At 41.8% G+C, this 7,062-nt stretch overlaps 1 long non-coding RNA gene across 1 annotated transcript; it reads left to right on the forward strand.

Moving 5' to 3' along the window:
- Positions 1 to 5,997: 5,997 nt before the first annotated feature.
- LOC127910121 (uncharacterized) lies at positions 5,998 to 6,489 on the forward strand. Its single transcript, XR_008073978.1, has 3 exons — positions 5,998 to 6,159; positions 6,190 to 6,219; positions 6,250 to 6,489. It is a non-coding gene; the product is annotated as an uncharacterized LOC127910121 (long non-coding RNA).
- Positions 6,490 to 7,062: the final 573 nt, after the last annotated feature.

Genomic DNA, 7,062 nt, shown 5'->3' on the forward strand with positions numbered 1-7,062 from the left:
GCTGCCAAAGGAGGGTCAACCAGTTATCAAATCCAAGGGTTCACAAACTTTTCCCACCCTGCACTGTGAATGTTTACAGTGTGTTCAATAAAGACATGAAAACATATTTGTATGTTATTAGTTTAAACAGACTGTGTTTGTCTATTGTTGTGACATAGATGAAGATTAGATCAAATTTTATGACCAATTTATGCAGAAATCCAGGTATTTCCAAAGGGTTCACATACTTTTTCTTGCCACTGTAGGTCATGACATTACTTCTGAGGGTTGCACCATCCAAAGATAGATTAGAGGCAATTAAAGCTTTGCCTAAACCAAGCAGCACATGATGTCTGTTGGGTGTGGCTGGTTACTGTTGACCGTGGTTGAAAGACTATGCAGAGAGAGTTCAACCGCTGCAGGATTGTATTCATGGTAGAAAGATGGATGCGAGTGAAGTTGTGATATGGACTGATGACGCTGAGATGGAATTGGTCAAATTGAAACAAACAATGTCTACCCCTTGCTTGTGTTTGTCAGACCAAAATAAGCCCATGTCCATGTCCCCCATGCTGTGCACGCAATTATTACACAGGCAAGAACGACTCATTAGACACATGCGAGACTGCTAGACTATCAGAACATTCTGTTGACAATGTCTCATGTTACTCCGAAACAATGTACAATTCTTAACCCCTCAACTCTTCTCCCTACAGCAAATGCCGGTGAAGATGATGACTGGGACGTAGCTATTATAATTGACTGTAGCCCTTGAGAGACAATCCAGACTTTGAGTTTTTTGTAGATAGGTCTGCCCAGAGAAATGGAAAAAGGGGATAAATTAGTTGGTTATGCTGTGACTGTTTTGGAAACTGTGGAGAGTGCTCGACTCAATTCACACTTATCAGCCCAGGCGGCAGAACCTTTTGGCCTGACTAGAGCTTGTATTTTGTGAAAGGACATCTCTCTTCACATTTACACTGATAGAAGATATGCGTTTGGTGTTGTTCATGATTTTGGAACATTGTGGAAGGACAGAGGGTTTTTGACCTCGTCTGGAAAACAGATTGCACACAGTAACCTTGCTTCGTCTCTCTTACAGGCGGTCCAGCTACCCTCCTCTGTTTCTATAATCAAGTGTCAAACACATTCTTCCTCTAATGACAACATTTCTCTGGGGAACGCTAAAGCTGACCATGTAGCTAAATTGGCTGCTTCCTGTTCTGTTTCCCCCATCCTACAGATGGCAGCAGTTCCAGCTCCCACCAAGCCTTTCTCTGTTGATGACGTGGTTGCTTTGCAGGCAACGGTTGATGAGTCAGAGAGACAAGTGGGCTGGGTGCTGTCGTAAAGATACTACGGGTGTGTGGCTGGATGAGTGGAGCCGACCAGCCATTTTATTTAACCAGGTAGGCCAGTTGAGAACAAGTTCTCATTTACAACTGCAACCTGGCCAAGATAAACCAAAGCAAAGCAGTGCGACACAAATAACAACACAGAGTTACACATGGAGTAAACAAACATACAGTCAATAACACAATAGAAAAAAGAAGGGCAATAAATAGGCCATAGTAGTGAAGTAATTACAATTGAGCAAATTAACACTGGAGTGAAAGATGTGCAGATGATAATGTGCAAGTAGAAATACTGGTGAGCAAATGAGCAAAAAAGTAAATAAAAACAATAAGCATTGATTGTACAATGATGTAGGTAGATTGGATGGGCTATTTACAGATGAGCAGACCAGCCATGCCCTGTTGTGCTTTCCATTTCCTTGCCAAATTGTGTCATGGTCAAGACCATGTGTCAAAAGGAGAGATAAATAAATATTGGTGTACACTAGGTTCTACTGTGTTTGTAAGAAATGTTTGATTCGCATGACTAATATTGTTGAATGCTGCATTTCAGTATCCCCCACGTCCCATCTAAGGCCTGAAGGACCTTTTGAGCACTTTATGATGGACTTCGTTGAGTTGACCCCTCGTGAGGGGAACAAGTATTGTTTGGTGATTGTTGATGTTTTCTTTTTTTCAATTTAAAGTTTTAATTTTCAATCAACCAACAAAACACATTCCACATTCAGTGACAGACTTAAAAAAATAAAAATAATAATAATATATATATATTTTTAATTATTTTAAAAATTAAAAATGTCACGTTCATCATAGTGATGAGACCAAGGCGCAGCATGAGTAGAGTTTATAATTTTAATAAACTGAAACTCACCTAACAAAACAACAAACAAACAACTAACTAAACGTGAAGCTACTGATGTGCACTAAGGCAACTATACATAGACAAGATCCCACAACACAAATGAGGGAAATGGCTACCTAAATATGATCCCCAATCAGAGACAACGATAAACAGCTGTCTCTGATTGGGAACCATATCAGGCCAACATAGATATACAAAAACCCCTAGACCTACAAAAACCCTAGACATACAAAAACTAGAGTACCCCCCTAGTCACACCCTGACCTAACCAAAATATATAGAAAACGGGGTCATGGTCAAAACAAGGTCAGGGCGTGACACAGCAGCACTATCAAGGTTCTTGTTATTTCCAGCCTTAGCTGAGACGATGAGCAAATAATTTGTTTTTACAGCACCTTACACAACATGTAACATTTCCCTAATCACCCCATTCACTCTGTCCAATTTGAAATATAGTTGCATAGTGGAGACCAGAGTCTATCAAACTTGGGCTGTCTCTTGCGGAGGTCATAAGTGAGCTTTTCAAGAGGAAGAAAGTCAACAATCTGGGTTTGACTCATTGACCCCCAGGAGGGGTCATGACAACACAGGTGTCACTGACCAGGTGGTCACCCACCCAGGAAGGGGGCACCGAGAAAGGACACTGCTGTCATATGCTTTACATACATTTCATTAGGCTTTGCTTAGTCTGCTTTTTTATGTTCAATCCATTGATCAACAGTTATTTTACCAGCACTATCATTTAGTGAGTAAGATTCATTTTGCTTAGCAGTTTACCAGCACTATCATTTAGTGAGTAAGATTCATTTTGCTTAGCAGTTTACCAGCACTATCATTTAGTGAGTAAGATTCATTTTGCTTAGCAGTTTACCAGCACAATAATTTAGTGAGTAAGATTCATTTTGCTTAGCAGTTTACCAGCACAATAATTTAGTGAGTAAGATTCATTTTGCTTAGCAGTTTACCAGCACTATCATTTAGTGAGTAAGATTCATTTTGCTTAGCAGTTTACCAGCACTATCATTTAGTGAGTAAGATTCATTTTGCTTAGCAGTTTACCAGCACTATCATTTAGTGAGTAAGATTCATTTTGCTTAGCAGTTTACCAGCACAATAATTTAGTGAGTAAGATTCATTTTGCTTAGCAGTTTACCAGCACAATAATTTAGTGAGTAAGATTCATTTTGCTTAGCAGTTTACCAGCACTATCATTTAGTGAGTAAGATTCATTTTGCTTAGCAGTTTACCAGCACTATCATTTAGTGAGTAAGATTCATTTTGCTTAGCAGTTTACCAGCACAATAATTTAGTGAGTAAGATTCATTTTGCTTAGCAGTTTACCAGCACAATCATTTAGTGAGTAAGATTCATTTTGCTTAGCAGTTTACCAGCACTATCATTTAGTGAGTAAGATTCATTTTGCTTAGCAGTTTACCAGCACTATCATTTAGTGAGTAAGATTCATTTTGCTTAGCAGTTTACCAGCACAATCATTTAGTGAGTAAGATTCATTTTGCTTAGCAGTTTACCAGCACAATAATTTAGTGAGTAAGATTCATTTTGCTTAGCAGTTTACCAGCACAATCATTTAGTGAGAAAGATTCATTTTGCTTAGCAGTTTACCAGCACTATCATTTAGTGAGTAAGATTCATTTTGCTTAGCAGTTTACCAGCACAATCATTTAGTGAGTAAGATTCATGTTGCTTAGCAGTTTACCAGCACTATCATTTAGTGAGTAAGATTCATTTTGCTTAGCAGTTTACCAGCACTATCATTTAGTGAGTAAGATTCATTTTGCTTAGCAGTTTACCAGCACTATCATTTAGTGAGTAAGATAACTTCAGTCCTCTATAGACTCTACTGTCCCCCTCCTGACCAAGTCTGGACCACATTCAGTCCTCTATAGTCTCTACTGTCCCCCTCCTGACCAGGTCTGGACCACATTCAGTCCTCTATAGTCTCTACTGTCCCCCTCCTGACCAGGTCTGGACCACACTCAGTTCTCTATAGTCTCTACTGTCCCCCTCCTGACCAGGTCTGGACCACACTCAGTTCTCTATAGTCTCTACTGTCCCCCTCCTGACCAGGTCTGGACCACACTCAGTTCTCTATAGTCTCTACTGTCCCCCTCCTGACCAGGTCTGGACCACACTCAGTTCTCTATAGTCTCTACTGTCCCCCTCCTGGCCAGGTCTGGACCACACTCAGTTCTCTATAGTCTCTACTGTCCCCCTCCTGACCAGGGCCTATAAGGCTCTTGTCAAAAGAAGTGAAACATGCAGCTGTAGGCTTTTCAAGGATTTTAATGGAAGAAAACATTTTATCTTTGTATGAAAATTAGTGATAATTTGTATCCACTCTGCTGCTCCCAGCCTGGGTTGTTGACATAACATTTTATGTCATTTAGCAGATGCTCTTAACCCTAAGTCGCTATAGATAAGTGCCTTGCTCAAGGGCACATCGGCAGGGGCCACAGACACCTTCACTGGAGCTGACCTGAAAGCCTTACTGTACAACACCCAGCTAGAGGCCATCCACAGCAGCCTGGTGTTCAGCCTGCTGCGCGTGTCATCCTACAGCCAGGGGGTGCTCTGGGGCTAATGACAGTGGAGGAGTGACATTTCCCACATCAATGTGATGACCCACAAACCCAGTTTTCCAATATGAAATGCGAAATGAGACATACAGTACATTCAATTATATCAAGGTAGTAGTAGTACTGGATGAGTCTAGCCAATTTAATCCACTCCATGTCACCCATGTCTCAAATGGGCCCTTGTCTGGGCAAAGAGCTGTCCAATTTGGGACACAGATATTATTGATAGATTGTACAATCACACACTATCATGAGGAAAGTGAACTAAAGCTGTTTGGTCCACCCCCCTCTCTCCCGGGTCCTAGAACGCCCAGGGTGTCTCGGGCCCAACTCTAATGACCTGACTGGTGCGTCGGTCAGAGACTCTGGCTGCTCCCACCCCTACATGTCCTTTCTACAGGACGATACGAGGAGCTCAGCCATGACCAGCTAGAACACTGCCGACTGGACATCAGCAACATTAAAAGCAACTACAAACAAGCTACTGTTAGTTCCTTATCTAAAATAATGTGTTTATAAAGTACTTTTCATACATTTCTCTAAAAGCACTGATAATATAACACCAAATAAACAACTGTAGAAGATGTCTGTCTGTCTGTGCGTGCAGGAGGACAGTGTCCCAGTCCAGGGTCCAGGGCCCCATCAGGCCAGGTCTGCTCCTGTGTGGATGCCACCAGAGCCTCCCTTATTAGGCATGACTGGAGGAGGTACACAGACCTGTGAGTAGTACTACAGTATTCATTGTACACCTACCAAGTTTGATACTTTTATCTGAAATCGTACAATTCATTGGCTCTTACTCGCTAGAACAGTGTTTCCCAACTCCAGTCCTCGAGTACCACCAACAGCACAGATTTCTGTTGTAACCCCAGACAAACTCACCTAAATCAACTCACTGAGGGCTTGATGATTAGTTGACAAGTTTAACCCCCTAAGGTTGAAATCTAATTACCTTAATAAAAAACATTAAATGATGTCAGTTTAAGCTAGAGATATCTGTTTGTTTTTTTACATGGAATGTTCCTCTATCCACCGCATCTGCCGATGTCTCACTTCCACATCTGCGGTGAAAGGTGACAGAGCTAGAGCATCTGCAGTGAAAGGTGACAGAGCTAGAGCACCTGCAGTGAAAGGTGACAGAGCTAGAGCACCTGCAGTGAAAGGTGACAGAGCTAGAGCATCTGCGGTGAAAGGTGACAGAGCTAGAGCACCTGCGGTGAAAGGTGACAGAGCTAGAGCATCTGTGGTGACAGAGCTCGAGCATCTGCAGTGAAAGGTGACAGAGCTAGAGCATCTGTGGTGAAAGGTGACAGAGCTAGAGCATCTGCGGTGAAAGGTGACAGAGCTAGAGCATCTGCAGTGAAAGGTGACAGAGCTAGAGCATCTGCGGTGAAAGGTGACAGAGCTAGAGCACCTGCGGTGAAAGGTGACAGAGCTAGAGCATCTGCGGTGAAAGGTGACAGAGCTAGAGCACCTGCGGTGAAAGGTGACAGAGCTAGAGCACCTGCGGTGAAAGGTGACAGAGCTAGAGCATCTGCAGTGAAAGGTGACAGAGCTAGAGCATCTGTGGTGACAGAGCTCGAGCATCTGCAGTGAAAGGTGACAGAGCTAGAGCATCTGTGGTGACAGAGCGAGAGCGTGGTTTTTCAGACCATGAGACACCCCAAAAATTGGTCTTCTCACAAAACCGTCTCTAGCGTCCGAACGATTTGGCCTAAAAATATTACTAATATGCCTAATATGACCCCTCTATGGAAAGATGAGACTCTCATGATACACATACATGTTGGTTGTCTATGACTTGTCTGAAGTTCCCCCTGTACCAGTTTTAAAAAATGAATTGAAGTATATTGTATATGCACACTGTTTAGTGCCAAAATGAAGGGGTTAAATACAAAAATAACAAATGTTTCCTGATCTTTCTAATATCTCTCAGATATATGACAGACACTTCAGAAGAAACGTATTTTTAATGTTTTGGGGAACTATCTGTTGTTCCATGTAGTGAATCTGTTATTCAATGCGTTTGTATTGGCTCAAAGTGCTAAGGCCAAATACAATTTTCCCTCAAATATATATATATTTTCATTGGTACTTCAAGGGATCTTAAAAATCAAATAGCTAAATGATCCTTGGTATGACTTTCTTAAAACATTTCCATATAGCTTAGTAGAACCCCCCAGCTTAGAGAGGGCTTAGACTCTTATGGGTCAATCAGGTGTGCTTGCCTGGAGCTACAACAAAAATGTGAGCTTTTGGTGGTACTCGA

Source organism: Oncorhynchus keta, chromosome 20 (assembly GCF_023373465.1).
Source record: "Oncorhynchus keta strain PuntledgeMale-10-30-2019 chromosome 20, Oket_V2, whole genome shotgun sequence".
Lineage (NCBI taxonomy): Eukaryota > Metazoa > Chordata > Actinopteri > Salmoniformes > Salmonidae > Oncorhynchus > Oncorhynchus keta.